This window comes from Lactuca saligna, chromosome 6 (genome assembly GCF_052625555.1).
Source record: "Lactuca saligna cultivar CGN05327 chromosome 6, ASM5262555v1, whole genome shotgun sequence".
In the NCBI taxonomy this organism is placed as follows: domain Eukaryota; kingdom Viridiplantae; phylum Streptophyta; class Magnoliopsida; order Asterales; family Asteraceae; genus Lactuca; species Lactuca saligna.
Window position 1 is genome coordinate 79,191,238 of NC_136422.1, and position 18,947 is coordinate 79,210,184.

General features: G+C 36.7%; 1 pseudogene; it reads left to right on the forward strand.

Moving 5' to 3' along the window:
• Nucleotides 1-4,479: 4,479 nt before the first annotated feature.
• On the forward strand, nucleotides 4,480-8,701 carry LOC145002747 (uncharacterized; annotated as a pseudogene).
• Nucleotides 8,702-18,947: the final 10,246 nt, after the last annotated feature.

Genomic DNA, 18,947 nt, shown 5'->3' on the forward strand with positions numbered 1-18,947 from the left:
CACCATGTCTATCGCCAAGTCTTCCCCAAAGTCAATGTTTAACTTGCGAAGGCCGTCGACATACCTTTGCATCTTTTGCAGGTGCACGGTAAGAGACTCTCTATGACCCATCTTAGCGGAAATCATGTTAGTGAAAATCTCATAACGCTCTTGTCTCACGTTTTGATGGTATCTCTCCAATAAGTCTTGATGCATTTCGTACGGATACATGGCCTCGTAGGACTTTTGGAGTTCGGAGTTCATAGTTGCGATCATGATGCAATGTACCTTCGTTGCATTACGCTCGTGAGTTTCAAAAGCGGTCATTTCAGCGGGAGTAGCGATTTCGGGGTTGATTTTCTCGAGCTTCTCATCGAGGACATACTCCTTATCCTCATAGCGAGCAATCGTGCGAATGTATCTTATCCATTCGCTAAAGTTCGTTCCATCAAAGGTGACCTTTTGAAAAAGGCTCATCAAAGTGAATGAACTAGCAGCAACGTTGTTAGCGTTCGACATCTACAATAGAAAGGACAAAGATTGATTAGAATGTGAATCCCTAATTATCACCCAACAATAAAAATTAGGGCTAGGATCCAACAACAATATTTACACATTAGAAAAGGGATGTGGTAATCTAACATGCAAACAATTTGAAGGTAAGTGAACGACGATTCACTAATTCTCCACCATGAAAAACATAACTTTAAGTCCTAAATGTATTGAGAATTCCTAGGTTCGGATGAGATTCATTGAAACTTTTCAATGGCATGTATAAATCTCGATATGCCCCTCTTGTTTGGGACTGGGATACCGAGGATCACAAAGCGGGTGTGAATTACCATGCAAATTCACATGGTGCCTTCATTGTAACAATCACCTATTCGATGTGTCAGTAAACCACACACGCTCCATCGAACTATGATAAACAATGAATCACCCTTTTCCACCTTCGCTTAGAACCAATTAGTGTGCCGGTAAACCACACATGCTCCACTAACTTCTTAGCAAGGTGCAAAGTGTAATTTCATGGGATTACATCAATTCACTTTTCCTAAAGTAACTAAGATTGGGAAATTTTAAGAAAACTTGTAGTTACTTTGTATTTCTTATTATACTTTTAATGAGAGGATGGGGTTGGCCTATCCTACCCGTTCGGCTAACGATCCTCCACCGATCAAGCAAGCGGTGGGTGTGAGTGTACACCCATTAAGTGCCATTTTATAGGTCGCAACCTTATACCCACCTTATAGAACGGCTTCGTGAATGAGGCCTACTAACGGTAAGACTAGCATTTAAGTTATACATATATAGATATTAATCTTGTAATATTATATTAGTATCGGGTTGTATTTTAAACTTGTAAAATTCAGGGGTTTGAAATTTAAATTGTCTAAATTAAACTTTTAATCACAAAACATAAATTTCAAAACTTGAGGGCAAGTTTTAAACATTTAAAACATAAAGGATCAAATAACAAATAATTCAAATTAACAATTACTCACATAAGTATCCATATTTGATTTATTTATGATTTCTTGAATAACAATTTACCAATTTAATCAAAATAATTAATAATTATCATATAAGGAAATTAAATATTTTATTAATTGATAAATATCTTCAATTAGATTAAAAATATAGTCGTATATATCATAAAATCGGATTCGGGTTGATCTATTATGATTAAGGTAATTTTCTATAAGATAAATATGAAAAAATCCCGTTTTTGGCTCTTCCTGACACTCGGACTCGCCGAGTACCCAAACTGGACTCGCCGAGTTAGGCCAATTCGCCGAGTCCACTATGGGACTCGCCGAGTCCATGACTCAGAAACACGAAATTCGAATTTGCAGTTAGCATTCAAACAATTAAGCATCAATTTAATAGAAACCAATCTAAGCTCTGATACCACTGATGGGTTTTGTACATAAGAACATTCCTATGTGCGCATACAAACCCTAATGCTTGGATCTAGGTTTCTCTAAATAAACATGCATTGAATCCAAGACTCCTAATGGCTAATTAGGTATAATAACAATACAAAACCAGAGTTAGAAGCATACCTTGGAACACTTGTTTGATATTCTTGTTCTTGGAGCTTTAGAGTCACAATTGTCACTCCTCTAATGGCTTACAAACACCAACTAGCAAAGAGAATGATTTGAGAGAAAGGAGAGAGGAGGAAATCAGCTTGGGTATCCTTGCTGTAGAGGAGGTGCCGATTTCCCTATCCTAAGGGGTCTATTTATACTTGTAAGGCTCCTAGGGTTTCACACTTAAACCCTAATTGGATAACTTAGACTCTAAGCAATCCTAATCCTTACCATAGATAAGCCATGGATGAATTTGAGGCTATCCCAAGCCCTAGAATTCGTCCAAGCCATATCCTTTAAGGATTTACAGCCTAAAGTGTAACTATCAAACAATTGACAGTTTATACCCTCTTATTTAATTAATCTCTTTAAGTCACCAAATTAATATTAATTAATCTTTGACTTATATTAATCAAATAACGTTATCATTATATTATTCTCATAATATATTAAGAATATCTATTCTCTCAAAATAAATCATCCTACCAAGTTGCTATGGTGAAGGCAACCCAAAAGGACCACGCACAATCGGGTCAAATACTTGCCTAATATAGTTGCAGCCTTAGATACTATTCCAACAGATTTAGCGAATTTATACATACTATTACACTCATCTCTTTCATAGGAATAGGGATAAGGTTAACAGGGAAACTAATGCTGCATATTCCTATGGTACAACTATGGTAAACGTTTGAAGCATTAATCTCTCGATCATTAACTATTTCTACCTATAAGGGATGATCTAAATTTCTTAGGGTGTTATCAATGTTTTTGCAAAACTTAAGTGATACGAAAGAATGGCTAGCTCCAAAATGAAATAATAAGAAAGTAGGCATGGAGTTGACTAAAGACGTACCAACTACAACATCAGGTGCCTTCCTTGCTTCTTCTGTCATGAGTTGAAAAGCTCGCCTCTTAACCTTGGGGGCTTCAGCTCTCCCTTGACGTCTTTCTGTTATCCTCATAGTTGAAGGTGTTAGAGCATGCATTCCTCCCGCCTGCTTTAGAAGGGGACATTCAACCTTGAAGTGTGCGATCTGGTTATAGTTGCAAAATACATGCATGTTCTGTTTGCAGCCCCTATCATAGTTTCCTTCCTGGTCACACGTGTGGTATCCTAGTCCTGCTATACAAAGACCATCGTAAAACTTCCCACACTTAGTTTAAGTGCATAACTTTTGACATCCAAACCTTGAACTAGTAGATTTAAACTTCTCGGTTGTTGGCTTTTGATGGAGCCAAAGTCTACCACTTTTCCCTCGTCTAGGTTTCCAGCTTTATTTCTCTCCTCCTAGCAAGATCATGCATCTCTCCTCCTAGCAAGATCATGCATACTGAGGGTAGACAAAGGCTCACTACTAGAAAACTGGCCTTTAATGACGCGCAAATAATGACACACACTGATAGACGACGCGAATTTGTACGTGCCCTAAAAACTAATGTTAGTTTTCCAAAATTTTAAGGATTGAGGACGCGCATTTATACGTGCCATAAAGTTAGTGTTAGAAAAGGATAAAAAAGTAATGCGGAGGGCGCCTTTCATAAAATGTGGGTCGTGTAAGAGTGTCGCTTTATAATTTTTTAATGAAACACACCTTTTAGGGGGGAAATGATAAGGTGGAAACAAAATCCCTAAATTTTTTGAAGACCCGCTCATTCTTTTCTCTCCACCTGCCGATGACCTTCATTTTCTCCCCTCCTTCTCTCTGTAAAACCTAACAGCCACCACCACCAGAAACATGAAGACCATTCTCTCGATCGTATCTTTATTGCGATGATTCTTTCTCGATCGGATCGAAGACCGCTCACTCTCTCCTTAGATCTCCCGCGATTCTAATCCCCGCTCTCTGTAACACCCTCGCTTCCTTCCAGAAATCGAAGACCATTCTCTCTTGATCGTATCTTTATGGAGACGATTAGACACAATAATCTGAACATAAAATTGGTAACAGAACTTGTCTTCACCTCTACCCTACTCCATCTACAACGGATCCTCACATTTACAAACCCTAGTCCAGTTGCGCTTCTAGCCTTGGTCCTTTTTCTTCATCCGTTCAGCAAATAAAGGGAACACGGCTTCTCATTTACAAACCCTAGTACAGAAGCGCAAGGATTTGGTTTGACCAGTGGGTTGTGTTGATTTAGTTTAATTGACAGCTTAGGGCTAATCATGGTAGGCTCAATTGTAATAATCTCAATGCAATTCTCTCTAGTTGAATTCTACTTTTCTGTTTGTATAAATGAACTGCCTTGTAGTTTTTGATTTGTGTATGCTTTAGCAAACATCTTTGAGCTACCTATGTTCAATGGATATGTAATTTCAGTTTTAGGTTTAGACCTATGGTCTACTGTTCATGTTTAGGAGAATTTACCGTGTAAAATATGTTCTACTTATAACTATTACATGGTGTGTCTACCTAACTTTTTGATATCATTACAGAATAACTCTCCATTTCCAAATGGAGGAGATTTAATGGCAGACCTTGAGGAGCCTTTGGTCAAACATCGATCTAATCACATAACAGGTTCTAAAATGGTAGAAACAAGGGAAAAACGGATCGAGAGCCACATCTAAAATCGTTTGACACAACTTGAAGGTTGCCATAAGAAGCATTTTTATTATACTTTAACATTGTAGAGAAATATTCAGATTGCTTGGTAATCTCTGTGTAGTTAAATGTAGTTTCTTTTTGGTAGCATAAACTTGATTTTTGCATTTGGCCTATTTTCATAATTACATCAAGGGTGGAAATTTGATTATGGGAGATTAATAGAAAGCACCTTCATTGTCTCCATGTTCTTGCCTTTGGATTCAAGAATGCTTGATATCTTGTAATGGAATTGAGACCAGTCAACTCCAATATATTTCTGTTATTTTCATTGTTTCTGGTTCCCCTTCTTGAAGAAGTTATTACTATGTTGATGGTTTGAAATCACATTACATTGTATTTAAATGGAATTCTCCTTTCACAGAATTCGAGTTGTTTTACCATAATCTTTGTAAGGAATTAAAGTCCTAATGCTCTGTAAACCAACACCCTAGACCTTTATTTGATGTATTATACAATTCTACATGAATATTTACTGGCAGGTGAAGTTGTTTGTAGATATCATTTAACTTTACTCATTTTTTTTTATCATGAATTTAGAATTACCTTTAAGCAGAGGTGAAGACCTTCAGTCAAAGTGTTTGCTTGAACTCCATGAACTTAAGGTATATTGTAGTTTATAATATCTTGTTTTTCCATATTTTCTTTTGTATCTAAAGATTAACATTTAATGGGTTAAATGCAAGAAAAAACTATGTACTTTCATCTATTTCCTTATCATAGCATTCTACTTGCATCTTTTTCTACTACAACATTGTACTTCAGTAGGGTTTGATGACTTAAGAATTCACTTGTAATTTAGTGTTTCTATAATACCCATAACCAGTTATTTTAATAAACAGGGGGTCGTAGAGAAGATGATTGGACTTGCCCTAGCTATGGAAATGTGAATTTCTCTTTCAAGACAACATGCAATTTGCGTAATTGTACACAACCTAGACTAGCAGATCATAATTCTGTAATTTCCACATTTTGTTTATATTTATACACCATTTAGCCCCTATTGTTTCATTTTAGTCCCCACTTTATGTAACTTTCAACTTCTTTTACACTTGTACAACACTACAACTAATAGTTTTACTGTGTTGCAGAAATCTGGTGGAAAAGCAATGCAGACCCCAGAAGGGTATTTATCTGTTACTACTGGTCATTACGTTGGTTATGGTCCACCTTCATCAATGTATATTAGTGTACAACCTTATGGCTCCTCTCTCTCTATGCCACCTCCTTATGATGTTCATGTTCCCTCTGCTTATCATTATAGTTACGGAATTCACCTTTCTGGAGGCAGCAACCCCTATAGACCCCTCCCACCCCTACTCTGGTGGCTCAATCATAGGTACACTAAATATAATAACTTTTATTTTTTCTCATTTTAAAATTGTTATATATATATATATATATATATATATATATATATATATATATATATATATATATATATATATATATATAGTTGGTATGTATGGAGTACCTCCGATGATCGACCGATACTTGCCTTTGGGCCACACTCCAATGGTATGGTTGTATAAGTATTAAAATCTTTTTGTTATAAATTTATAATGAATTGACTGTTTTGACCCTTGAAAATTGATAGGGTCTACGACCTGGGTTTTATCGAGAAGAGAAAGCAAAGAAAGGTGTTGAAAACATTTTGTATGTTGATTTTATTTTTGGATGAACAGATAGCTAATGTTATTATTATTATTTTATGTTTTAGATGGAAAAAGTGATAATGATTGGGTATGCCCTAATTGTGGAAATGTGAATTTCTCATTTAGGATAGTTTGTAACATGAGAAAATGCAATACACCTAAGCCAGGATCTCAGGTATTTAATATTTTTTTTTCTTTACACCTAGTTTCATCTTCTGTATTTCTTAAACAACAATTGACTAAATGTTATGATAAAACTTTTTTTTTGTTTGAATTTGTTTCCAGGCTTCAATGTCAGGAAAGAACTCCAGTAAGTTAAATTTTGTTTTTGGAAATCATAGCTTTGATATTCAGAAATCATAAATGATAATGTGTTTGTTTTCAGAAGGAGATATGCATGATGGGAGCTAGAAGTGTGATCAATGTAACAACATAAACTATCCATTCAGAACAAAATGAAATAGACAAAACTGTGGTGCTGAAAAACCATCAGAATCCGGGAAATCCCCTTCATAAGAAGCAGAAGAAAACAATCAGGTATGTTTACTTTCATTTTCATCAAACTTATGTTGCTTAAAAATGTGTTTCTTTCCATTTACATTTTCTAATTCTATAAAACGTTTTGATAAATGTAAAAGTCAAAAAAGCTATTAGCAGCTCTTTTTACTCCAGTCAGTCATCATCTCCCTTTGGTCATTTTAGCAAAGTTGTTGTTGATGGGTATAGTCGTCTTTTTTTAATCCACATTTATTTACTCATTTGTGGTTGTTGTGTCTTGTCAACTTTGCATCCAATAAAAAATATATTTACAAAAAAATGGTATTTGTGGTGGTTATGAAGAAGGTTGGCTGGATGTTTAAGTCTCAAGGTCTAAGTTAGAAGGAGATATCTAGTATGTGATTGATGTTATGAGAAATGGAAACAAAATGAAATTTGTTCTGAAAATACATCAGCAGCGATGGTTGGCATAATCAAGGTTTGACATCTTCTAAAAAAATATTCTGACCTCCTACTTTGTCCCATACCTGTTCAGCTGTTGTTGGTTTTCACTAATTGATTCTTTGCAGTTGTTAATCGGGCTCTTCAATTTGGATCCAAACTGAGTGTTTGACATTGTAAGTTCTACCCTTTCTAGTTGTTTTGACTTTGTATTGAAGTTGCAATAAATGAGGTACTTGAGTTGACTGTACTCACTAATTTAGGTATTGGAGTGTTTCAAACTTCATCCGGATAACAATGTCTTCTTGAACCTGATCCCTGTTTTCCCCAAGGTACAACACTTATATATGCCCGATTAAAGACTAAAAGGCTATTATAAGGGTGCATGATTCACAATATATTCTCTCAAGGGATGAGATCTATAAAAGAATTGCAATCATTGGGCATGTTTGCTTGGTGTTGGAATTTAAGATTCCTTTCCATGGTTGGCGTGTTTGGATGACTTGCGAAAAAAAAAATTTAATTCCTTTGTTTTTAAAAGTTTCCTTATTTACGTTTAGGTCAGAATAAATTTGGGAAGTTACGTTTTGATTGGTGATCTCCCTTGGTGAAAATAGGTTAATTGGGGAAGTTTCCCCCAAGGTCAGAATAAATTTGCATGCATTATCTAAGCCTTTTTCTGAAAGGCTAATTGTACATTATCCAATCTCTTCTATTCTGGGCATTTCTTGCAGTCTAATGCTTCACAAATTCTTGGGTTCAAGTTCCAATATTATCAATGTTTGGACGTAAATACTACTGTACCCTTTGGGATCTATCAGCTAACTGCAATACTGGTTAAAAAAGAATTTCTTGATCTTGATAGTATGTAATTATTCATTCATTCAGTTTTTGCTTTCAATAAATTTGTTTCCTTAAGAATCATACTGTTTCACCTAGGATAATAATGGGGACTAAGACTTATATGGACATTTCAGTTGGTTATGGAAGAATCTTTGCTTTAGTACATCGTTGCTTTGCTTTTGTTTTCTTTTTATCTCTTCAATGAAAGTTCCTGAATTTGGCTGAAGAGGTTTGTTATTTTTGTTGCTTTCTTAGTTGCTAATAATTTGGATATGTATTATTTGCAGCTTGCTACGACATGCTATAACTTTTATCAGTCCACGCCAACAAAGTTGGGTGGAGAAAACTACCTCCATTCAGGGCAGGTTAGTAGTTTCTCATGATGATGCGTTGTTTCTTATGTAATTAAAAGCTTTTTGGTTTCAGCTTTTTGATTGTCTGATGAATAAAAGTTTTTTGGTTTCAGCTAATGTTCAAGTTTGTCATCTACACTCGATGGACAACAACAAATTTTTTGACATGGAGGATTTGTCTTTTACATTATATATCTGAAACAAAGTGTCCCTTAATAGCAATGTAATAATAGGTTAGATAGTTAGGGATTGTATTTTATGCAATGGATTGTATTTTTTGTATATGATTATTTGTATGACATTAAATTTTATGCAATGCATTGTATTTTTTTGTATATGATATTTTATTTTCTATTATGAGACATTAAATACAAATTTAATTTGAAAATTGGTAAATCTATAAATAATATATTTTTTAAACATTTAAAACTATGATACGCAAATATGTGTGTCATCTTCATTTATGACATGGCCTTTCTTGACATGGGCTTTCTTGATACGCATTGTGTGTCATTAACACGCGTGTCGTAAGGTTACGACACGCGAATGCGTGTCGTCTTCCTTTATGACAGGGCCTTTCTTGATACGCGTTGCGTGTTGTAAACGCGCGTTGTAATTGCACGTCGTAAATGAGCATCGTAAAAGCGCGTCGTCTTTCTTTATGACAGGGCCTTCCTTAACGCGCATTTGCGCGTCGTTTGAGCCCTTTACGATGCGCAATGAGCATCGTAAAAGGCTGTTTTTCTAGTAGTGGCTCTCTCCTTTAACTACTTGGTGATCTCCATCACTTTTTCAGTTGTCTCCTTGAGCGAAAAAAACTCTTGAGCTAGTCGCCCCTTTTCCACCAGTGGAACATACTCCTCGCTAAACTTCTCCAAAAACTAGTCCTAGGTCATGGCAGCCTACTCTACTAGTGTGTAATCGTTTGTGAAAAAGTTCCACCATTCCTTCGACCCATGATGCAGGAGATTTTACATGTACCTAAAGTTCAGTTTATCCGGGTGAGCATAGGTGCATAAGAATCCATCTACATCTAAGATCCATCTCATTATCGCAGTTGGATCTCTAACACGTTCAAACTTTGGGTGTTGACTATTATTAAACTCTCGATAGGGCATGTCCTTATCTCCAGATAGGGCTTTAGTAGCAACAACAAAAGTGGTGGTGGCAGTCGTACTAAAAAGGACATCATACTTTTCATCAAACAGTGCGATTAGTCGGGTCTTGATGATTCAGAACAATTATGGGATTATCTACCTTACAGGTGTTGCTATCGACGTCTCTATCTAATCATGTATATTAGCCTTAATTGGTCATGATGCTTTCTATCTAAAACCACAACCGCTCGCTCTCATGATCATCGCCATGATAAGGATGGAAATAGGAATGGCTTAATACAAAATTGAGCTATCTAAAGATAACACTCAACCCTTTCCAGTTCCTTAGTAATTTTATGACCCTTTCTCACTCCTGTTTGGATCCTATGCTTCCGGTAGTACTGACCCATACTACCTTTCACACCTATCCATACTCTATACATGAATTTTCCTAACGTTTCTAAGTCACTACACTCCCTTATCTACTTCCTTTTCAGACACTCAGTTGTTCAAATCACTAACTACTCTGTTTCCTAGATTTTCTTCTAGGTTACCTTTATCTGGAATCTTGTACTATAGGAAGACATTCCTAATATCAATAATATCCTTTCATATTCAAGTTGTATGCAATCCATGATTGGATAGTCAGTCGAATAACTAATTCTACCCTAAGACCACAACCAAACACGAAATAGGAAGTAAGACTAAACTAAGCATTCTAAGGCTATGGAATCCTAATTATGTACAACGCTAAAGAATACACTTAGTAACTATATGATGTAAGTAGAGGCTTAAGTGGTATAGAAAAGCAATCCATAAGGATGTAAGGTATCCTAATTATTAGTCAATTCTAACTAACAATTCCTAATAGAGATCCTTAGCCTTACACTAGCATGCATTTCTAACAGGTTTTATATTAATAGATAAAGCATTATGGTTATTTTGGGAATCACTTTCCTTCCTGAGCTCCGTCTGATTTTATGCATCACATCCTTTTACGCTTTATATCATTTCTTTTATGAAAAGTTTTGTTTAAGATATTCAGATCCTTAGTTTCAGTCTCGAATCCCACATATTTTCATCTAGTTTGCTCACGCTAGGGGTCTGATACCAACTTGTGACGTCCCAAAATTTCAAAGAATTGTTTTTCATTTTTAATTATTTTAAAATAGGTCTTACAAAAATTATATCTTGTTATTACATTATTAATTATAAAAGTATTTCAGCAAAGGTATATAAAACTTTATTGCGGCTTTGATGCAGATACAATCATGCGTGATCCATTTCATGGTCAGATGAACAACCTGCAAAGTAGTTATTCAACAATTGTAACCCAAAGCATACTGAATTCCCTCAAAATATTCCGCACCACAACAAATATATAATGCATACACATAGTGGCCTTCAACTTATAGCTAGTCTGCACCTTGACCATCAACATATATCTGACCCGTCATATATAGCCTTCTGCACATTGTTCGTCTACTCTCTTCTGGACCTTAGGATCAAGCTAGTTCGCCCAAGTCTATTGGCCTTCACCCAAGGTTGGTCCACCCTCAAACTCGGTAGGTATGTATATATATATATACATATATATATATATATATATATATATATATATATATATATATATATATATATATATATATTGATGAGATGAAAATACTCTTTGATCAATTAGTCTTACACAGGTTTATCAGAATGAACCAACAATGAGCTGAATGATTCAATAGATTCACGCCTCAACAGAGCTCGATGAAGAACATCCGCTGTAGAGGATTGGGATCTTGGTTTTTTATCCGATCTTGTTAGAGATGTTGATGGGATTGGATTGAGAATCGTCCATTCTTGATCGTTTATCCTGTTATAAGATCAGACTTCGTAATACATAATATTAGGGAAAGATTAATAATAAATGAGATAGTCAATTAAGGAGTGACGGCTCAATAAATATCAATGAATGCGGAATGAACCCTAATTACTTCTTTGACAGAAGAGATGTGTATGAATTAGACAGCTTCGTACTCTGATACCAATTGATGAGATGAAAATACTCTTTGATCGATTAGATCTTACACAGGTTTATCAGAATCATGCAAATGAAATAACAAACAAAAGAATGAACCAACAATGAGCTGAATGATTCAATAGATTCATGCCTCAGAAGAGCTCGATGAAGAACTTCTGCTGTAGAGGCTTTTAGGGTTACAATCGATAGAAACAAAAACGTTATGAATGATCGACTAAAAACTGCTACGTACCATGATACATGCAAGAATCTATAAATACTAAAACCCTAAATATTAAATCACGGATTGACAAGCCCAATCCGGATACAAAACTGGGCTAAGAAATGAGCCCAAGACGCAACACATATTAAACCCAATATATATATATATATATATATATATATATATATATATATATATATACACACACACACTCCATATAATATGAAACTAACTATCCTGGTCTAATTACCTAAGTGCAAACTATAGGTTAACAATATCCTAATATATAGAGGATACATACTGGAGTATACAATTTAGTGAGAAGAAGTCGCTTGGATAATATCTTAGATGACTAACAATAATCTACTAAGGATTCCACTAATAGGTAACACGCTTAAAAAGAATGGACTATAAGGTTATGACTAATTATATCCTAGGGAAAAATGGTAATAGGGACTAGATCTATCACTGATCCAAATAAATACCATTAGATCTTTCAGGTAAGGATCAACCAGGAAAGATGGTTCGGAGGTAAGACCATTTCAGCGTATAGCCTTTCCGAAATCCAACCAATCTAATGCGGCCATTCTAGACACATTTTCCTTAAGTATATTAGTCGGTATTATAACTACAATTACTAATATATATATATATATATATATATATATATATATATATATTCATAACAATGACTATAAACATTAATATAGGTGCTCTTTGGAAAGAGTAACCATAGCTTACCTAATGTGTATTTTGATGAGGACTGGGAGTTTAAATGGGCAGAATACTGACTTGTGAACTTCTACACGAAGGCCACAAATAGTTGAGCATTCAGAGATATCACAATGCTTTTCCATTGGCTAGATTCTCAAAGAAGAAGGCTAAAGCAGATGAAAAAACTAAGAGAGAGAGAGAGAGAGAGAGAGAGAGAGAGAGGTTCTAGGGGTTTTGTGTGACTATCTTATATAAAATGCAGAGTTTTTATAGGCTTATGGGGATGCATGCCAAGCAAGGCCTAGGGTACGATGCACACTAGGGTCTTGTTGGCTCCTTTGGGCATTTTCCACGTGTTGCATCCAGAGGTTTCCACCTCATCCCCTCTAGAAGGGTGCCACATGTCACTAATTTATGGTACCACGTGTCATGCCCACAACATGCCATGTCACCTTGACTCTTGACAGAGGCGCATGGTGACTCGCCACATAATGCTCTTTGGTTCCACCATGTCATCAGTGTACATCGGGCTCTTCGGACGCTTGCTTTTCAGATTTCCGAGATGGATTAAGTTCTTCATACAAGCTTCTTTTTTGATGTTCTTTATATACCTCTAAATCTATTAATGAGATTTACAACCTTCTTTTAGATCCTAACAGCTAATTCTTAGTGTATTAAAAATTTATATTTTTAATAGGCTTTGCCTATTTGAGATCGCTGCAAAAAGTATAACTCCAACATACTGATATTATTCTCGATGATCTTTATAATGACGGACTCCTATTAATGAGATCTTCAATTTTCATTTAGATTATTTTAACTAATAATCTACGGATCTAAAATTCAATTTCTATATGCACACTATTGTGTTAAAATACTAGAAAATCCTAACTTCCTCTGATGCAGTTTGATTTAGAGTTTCACTATCCATACTAATTTTCTTTTATAAGTGCTATGAGTTTTGTTTAGGTTACTAAGGCTACTAAGTCATGAAAACTAAAATTCAAATTTATATTAATCGTCAACATTTATAGAAACGATAAAATGGTATGTTACAATTATCTGGCACTAAAACAGACGACAAAGTCTATGCCAGTGATCACCGAGATTAGTTAGAGAACCATCTTCCACCCAGAGTGTGCTTCTTTGTTGCAGGTTCAAATGTCACGATACTTGATCATCCTCAAGATTGAGATTCAGGAGTTTGTATCGACGTAGCTATATCGTTCCCTTTTAGAGTTGTAGTTATTTTCCCGAATGAGAGAGATTGATATAGAGACGCTGGCGAAGGAGGATAGGTATGCCCTAGTTTAGACTCATCCTACAACAATTAGTTCAAGTCCACTAATTCCTGATCTAGAGGATAGAGAGGATGTACCTATGGAACGTGTGGGAAGGTACATGATGGTCTATGTCGTTCAGGGACTGGGTGCCACAAAAGTGGCAAAGTGGGACATTCTTTCAGAGATTGTCATCGTTAGTAGCAGTAGAAACCCTCGCAACAATGCACTCAAATATATTATCACTGTGATCAGGTTGGCCACTTGATGGCCAACTATCCATTGCTCGCTCCCAGGCCCCTACATACACTAACTCCTACCACTCTTTGGATCACGTATGGCCCTCGGGGGAGGGATGAGGCCTCAAAGACCAGAGTTCATGCTTTTTAGATTAGTATATAGGAAGCCAGACCGACACCAGACGTCGTTACTAGTACCTTCTTAGTGAATGCATTGCATGTTGTTATGCTTTTCAACTCAGGTGTGAGTCGGTCATTTGTACCTTAATCTTTCAGTATGGAATTTGATATGACCCATGGAGAGTTGGAATATTTGTTACAAGTGTCCATCGCTAATGAACATAATGTTTTGGATCCAAGCCTTTTATGTAACTGTACCTTGGAGATATTCGGGGTGCTCTACCCAATTAACCTGATTCTTATCCCTATGGGGGATGTGTGCATAATTGTAGGGATAGATTGGTTGAGCTCATTTGGAACTATGATTGATTGCGAGAGGCAGTTGGTGGTTGTTCAAACCCCAAGGTGGGGATAACTAACCATTTATGGCGAGGGTACTAGGTTTGGTTTAGGTTTTCTGTTCGACTGCCAAGGCTATGCAGTATCTCGAGCATGGATTTTTAGGATATCTCGTTTATGTGGTCGACACTCGAGATAAGATTAAAATATTAGTTTTGGATGTGTCGGTGATTAGGGGGTTTGCGGATGGCTTCCCAAAATATTTACCTGATTTGCCTCTCATGAGACAAGTGAAGTTTAGGATTGATCTGATCCCAGGTACGGGCCCGATTGCCAAGGCCCCCTATCACCTCTCATAACTAGATATGAATGAGTGGTACTCTAAGCTCTAATATTTATCGGGCAAGTAGTTTGTCCAACCGAGTAGTTCACCATGGGGAACACCAATTTTGTTTGTGAAGAAGAAGGAAAGTTATCATTAAATAGCATAGATTATCGAGAGTTTAACAAGATCACAGTAAAGAACCATTAACCACTTCCGAGGATTAACGATCTCGTCGATAAACTACAAGCTGCATCTTGGTTGTCCAAGATTTATTTTGAGGTTGGTTTACAAACATATGAGAGTCACAGATGAGGATGTGGAGAACACAACCTTCTGAATTCGATATGGTCACTATGTGTTTGTGGTGATGTTGTTTGGGCTTATCAATGCACCTGCAAGATTTATGGATATGATGAATCCGGTACGTAGGTCGATGCCCAATCATTCAATCAATATGTTTTTTGATGACATTTTGGTCTACTCGAAGACTAGGGAAGGAGGAGCATCTGCGAGAGTTACTTAGAATGTTGAGGAAAGAGAGTTTGTATGCCACGTTCTAAGTGTGAGTTTTTGTTGCGAGAGGTCTAGTTCTTGGGTCACCTCATCAATCAGAGTGGGATTTTGGTCGATTCGACCAAGATTGAGGCGGTTATGAAGTAGGAGGTTCTGAAGACTCCATCTGAAATCCTTAGTTTTCTTTGGTTAACAAGATACTATCAGAGGTTTATCCAAGATTTCTATAAGATTTTTCTTCCTCTCACTCGCTTGACAAAATACACTGTGTATTTTTTATGGGGGCTTAAGTAACATGCTACATTTTAGACTCTGTGGAAAAGGCTATGTAGGGCTCTGGTATTGACCCTTCTAGAGGATGTTGATGACTTTTTGGTATATTGTGATTCTTTTATCATAAGGTGGGGGTGGTGCTTATGAAGTGAGGTAGAGTTATTGTGTATGCTTTTAGGCAGTTGAATCCTCATGAGGCTAGGTATCCAAAGGATGACTTAGGTGTTGTTTGTTTTTTTGAAGCAAAAGTTCATGAACTATGTGGACCACCTCTGCAGTAGAAGAGGTGGATCAAACGGCTGCAAATTGTAATAAGAAGTGTGTGTTTTTTTTAACATCTGCAGGCTACTGCATATATTAAAAAATTAAAATAAACTAATTTAATAAACCAAAAATAGTTTTTTAATACCGAATATTTCTTGTAATCCTAAAACATTGAAATAAAATTCATACAATCAAATTGGTCGTATAAAAACATTTTGAAATAAAACTCATACAACCATACTTTAATAATTGTCATTGCATAATTTTCATCAATTGTTTGCCAATTTCATCCTGTAGTTGGATCATAAATTCACGTTCCGCTTCAGTACCATGTGTTAGAATCTCAACTTCATCATCATCACCGACTAAATTGTTATTTCGAACCGAGACATTTGGTTCATCATATCGTGCAAAACACTCATCACGTAGTCCCTCTCTTCTTATAAAATTATGAAGGGCGAAACATGCAAGGGTTATCTATCCTTTTGTAACCAACGACAATGGTGTCATCCTCTTCAATATTCGGAATCATGCTTTCAAGACACCAAAAGCACGCTCAATGATGTTTCAAAGTTTAGCATGTGCATGATTACATTTTCCTAAATTAGTTAATGTGTGTCTTTGATGGAAATCTCTAAGCCAATACATCACATTACGAAATGGTGCCATAAAACCTCAAATTTTGCATAGGTGGCATCACAAAGATAATATTTATCTGAAAAAATGCAAAAATGCAAAAAAAAAATGTCAATTTTTGAACTAAGATAAAAGTATATAAATAACCATAAACTTACTTGATTGTGGAAGCAGGAATGGTGCATGTGGATTTTCTAATGCTTCTAATAATATTCTAGAATCATGTGCTATCCCTTCCCAATTGGCCACAACAAATGTAAACATCATGTTGCAGTCAGAAATTACCATTACGTTTTGGTAACAATTGCTTTTTCCTCTACTTTTATATAAATCTCGTTTGTTTGCAGGGAGAACATTTATCAAAGAGCTATCAAGTGCACGAAGATCATATCTCATAACAAATATTGTAAGAGTATTTTGGGGAGTTTACCGTTCGGGCGCTGGCTGACCGTACACACATATTCTTCCTTGATTGTTTCAAAATCTCTTATCAAGTTTTTATTGATTTTATTAATTAAAAATTTCTCAAATCCCCAGTTTGAGTTCAGGTACGCCCGAAGGTGTATCCGAATCCCTCAAACCAAGGCTCTGATACCAACTTGTAACGACGTAAATTTTAAAACCAATTTTTCATTTTTGCAAACATCAAAACATCAATTAATATTTCAAATTCAAACGTAAACAATATTGTCACAACCGAATACATCACAAAGATCATAAAAATAGTTTTCCCCGATAATGTGTACGATCACGCCGGCGCCTTCCCACGGTCCTCGCTAGTACTTGAAACACATAACACAACAACTGTAAGCATAATTGCTTAGTGAGTTCCCCAAAATACAACCTACGCACATACGCCTTTCCAGGCCCTGACCTTCCAGTCTATGTGTCTTAGGGGACTTCCGTCCCGACTGGGTTAACTTTCTGGTCCTACCCACGTCAACCTTACGGTCCACATTACAATGTCTTCCGGTCCATAACATATTCGCCTTTCGGCCCATAACATAATGCCTTCTGGCCCATATCAAACATATCATACATGGCACATATAACGATTAACTTATCACACATAATGCTTATATTTCATATCATATTCGACCTTCTAGTCACACAGTCAAACCCTTCCGGGTACAGTATACTGAGAAGACTCACCTCGTGGAAAGTCTAAGATCTCGTGTCCTTGCTATCACCGAATCCAACGACGGCTCAACCTCGCCTAAGCATAAAAATATCATTTAATACACAAAGACTTCCACTACTAAAACTTTACCGCTTATCATCCTTCCTGAATGGGTAAAAGACCATTTTACCCTTCCTTGACCTAAAGTCCTCATGTTGACCAAAACCATAAAAGTCAACAAAAGTCAACCATGAGAGTACGTGGGGCGTACTGCTAGATGTACGCGGGGCGTACATCGCCAACTCCCCCTGGATTTGGGTCTCCACCCAGTACGCGGCGCGTACTCGAAGTTACGCCCTGCGTAACCACCAGAATCAGCCACCCTCCATTTCTGGTCTTAATCGGTTAAGCCATTACTACAACTTCTAGATCTGACTCTTTTAGTGTGTCTAAACCCATAAAGTCGAGATCTTTAAGCCTTGGCATGGCTGTAAAGGCCCCAACATCACATAACAACCTTTTACTCAAACTCAAGGATCTAGATCTCATGCATGGTGCAACATCCACGTCCAAGATGCCATTTTTATGAGTCTACAACTCCAGTAGATCAGAAATATGAAGTATCTAAGCTTATGGAGGCTATTCGCACAAAAGTCTCCACCTTTGGGACTTAAACCCTAGAAAATGACATCTAAAGCATACGACATGAACCAAGTGACAAGATCCGAACTTTGTACCTGAAAATGAAGCTTTAACCCTTGAAAAGCTCAGATCTACACTTGAGCACCACTTCTAGCCTCTCCAACAAGCTCTTCTTCTCCTTTGCAACCTTAAAATGGCACTACCAAGCTTAGAATGCACACAAAAAGGCTTAAGGACAATGGCACACACTATTTAGGGTTTCACTCTGAGGGGTGGGGGTTGAGAAGTCCAGCCACACATTCCTTTTATAGCCTCAACAAAGGAAATTAGGGTTTGGGTCTGAATAAGTTACGCCGAGCATAACCTTGGGTACGCCCCGCGTACCTGAGGGGGAACGCGTCCAAATGAGGAACGCGAGTACGCACAGCGTACACCTTGTACGCCCAGCGTACTCGCCTACCATGGAAACCCTAAATTTACAACTTAATCCAAAATAGAAGAATACCTGGATTCGGGCTGTTACAGTAAAGAGTTTGGCCTCCATTTATTAGTTGGACTTGGTTTTAGCACTAGAACACCTCAAAATCGACATTTCGGGCACAAGTGAGGAGTGTACAGCTGTACACACCCTCTGTGCAGCCGCACACAAAGTCTGGCCGCACACCTTGACCGCACACTCA